Source organism: Cannabis sativa, chromosome 5 (assembly GCF_029168945.1).
Source record: "Cannabis sativa cultivar Pink pepper isolate KNU-18-1 chromosome 5, ASM2916894v1, whole genome shotgun sequence".
NCBI lineage: Eukaryota > Viridiplantae > Streptophyta > Magnoliopsida > Rosales > Cannabaceae > Cannabis > Cannabis sativa.
Genome location: NC_083605.1, coordinates 28,221,302 through 28,223,415, shown reverse-complemented (window position 1 = coordinate 28,223,415; position 2,114 = coordinate 28,221,302). Strand labels below are relative to the sequence as shown.

The following is a 2,114-nucleotide window of genomic DNA, read 5'->3' as shown; positions in this document are numbered from 1 at the left end:
TTAGATCTACTCACAAGTATGTTGATTAACACCCTAAATATGAACTCCTAAAACGATTATGAAATAAACACATATAAAGTATGAGAAACCTTACATTGGGTGCAGCGGAATAATATGACTCCTTCCGTTCAGATCTCTAACCCTTGTATCCTTTCTGTCGCAGAGTATTATCAAGATCTGAACCTGGATCTCTATCTCTCCTTCTTTAGTGTTGAAACTCCTTCTTGTTGAATGTCTTTCTTCACACTACTACAAACCAAGCTTTTAGAGGCACTTTTTTTCAGCACATATTAAAGAACCGACGTCATAGGGTTGGAATTTTTTGGAAGGGATTTTGACACTACCTATGGCGTCGGTTTTTTCGAAATAACCGACGCCAAAGGGTGTCCCCCCTATGGCGTCGGTTATTTCTAAAAAAACCGACGCCTAAAGGGTTTATAACCCTAGCCCAGCCCATCATCTTCCTCATTCGACCAGCCAACCCAGAAACCCCCAAACCAGAGAACCCCAAACCCTCTCCGCCAACCACCACGAAAAACCACCCCCATTTCACCATTTTTTCACCATTTTAGCTCATTTTTGTTTCTAAATCTTCTATTTTTCATACCTAAAACTATATACCTGAAAAGATCACATTTTCCCTCATTTTTTAGGGTAAACCGAAGGTAGAGGTAGTGGTGGTGGTGGTGGTTATACCTCCGGCCACCGTTTTTAGTGGAGAAAACATTGTATTTCAACGTCTATTAAGGTATAAATCTGATTTCTACTAATTTTAGTACTGTACATTGTTTTATTTTTTATTTTATAAATTTTTTTAGGGTTTTTCTATATTATTAAATATGTATTGTGTGTATATATTGTGAATGAGAAATGTATTGTGTGTATATATATTGTGAATGAAAAATGTGATATAGGAGAGTATATATGTATGTATTTTGTGTTGTATTGAATATGTATTGTGTGTGTATATATTGTGAATGAGAAATGAGATAAATAAGAGAGTATTTTATATATTGTATATGTATATATTGAGTATTTTAAACAAATAGTTTTGTTAAATATTGTGAATGGGAATGAGATAAGAGAGTATTAAAATAAAAGTTTAGAAATTGTTTTCTAAAAAATTAGTTTAGAAACAAAAGTTTAAAAATTAACTCTATTTTGTATCAATTTTTTTCTATTTTCAATTTTATTCATGTGTTTTTATTTTTTTTAGTAGCTAGTATAGTTAATTACAACTACTTAGCAAGTTACTAATTTTCATTCTATTCATGTATTTTTAATTAGTTAGTAACTAAATACTCATAAATTATATAACTAGTAAGTAGCAAAATAAAAAAATTTGTAATTTTGTAGTATTTCTTTATGTTGTAGGTTGTGAGGTCAATTTGCAAGGATCTGACTTATTTGGTATTGATCGGTTTCTAGTTAGCTCGAGGTATACACTCACTAAATTTTATTATAAATTAATTATGAATGCTTAGTAGAGTTTGAATATCTTAAATATTCATCCGTAGTGAAGTAGGTTCTGTAATATATTGTAATGCGTCGGATCGATGGGTGAAATAATTTTCACGTTAGATGAGTTTGAATATCTTCAATATTCATCCTTAGTGAAGTAGGTTCTGTGAATACATGTACTGCAGTCGAATGGGTGGTAAATTTTTATATTGCTAAATGTTGTTGTGATTATTTCATATTGTTTTGAATTGTGTTTTGTTGTTATTAATAGGTTTGAATTTTTCGGAAACGTTCAATTATAGTCGTTATGCTGCCGAAATTTCAGTAAAACTAGGATAATATTTGATTTTAATTTCTCTTAAACTTGGTTGTTAGGATTTTATCGGAAGTGACTTTATCGGAAGACAAGTACATAATTTTTGGTATAAGGTATGCTTTTGTTAACCTACTTTTATAAGAATATATTTCATATATATTTAGATAATCTTTAAATGCTTAGAGTAATTTTAGAATAATATTGATGTAATACATAGGATATATATTATTGAGTGCTAAGGATAGATATAGTAAGCTATAAAAAAAAATACAAAAAAGGTATATACTGGGATTTGAACTTGTGACCAAAAGGATAGATTGATAAGTTTTTACCAATA

At 30.0% G+C, this 2,114-nt stretch overlaps 1 long non-coding RNA gene across 1 annotated transcript; it reads left to right on the top strand.

Annotated features, from left to right (window-relative positions):
• Positions 1-340: 340 nt before the first annotated feature.
• On the top strand, positions 341-1,892 carry LOC115715961 (uncharacterized). Its single transcript, XR_004011493.2, has 3 exons — positions 341-748; positions 1,375-1,438; positions 1,837-1,892. It is a non-coding gene; the product is annotated as an uncharacterized LOC115715961 (long non-coding RNA).
• Positions 1,893-2,114: the final 222 nt, after the last annotated feature.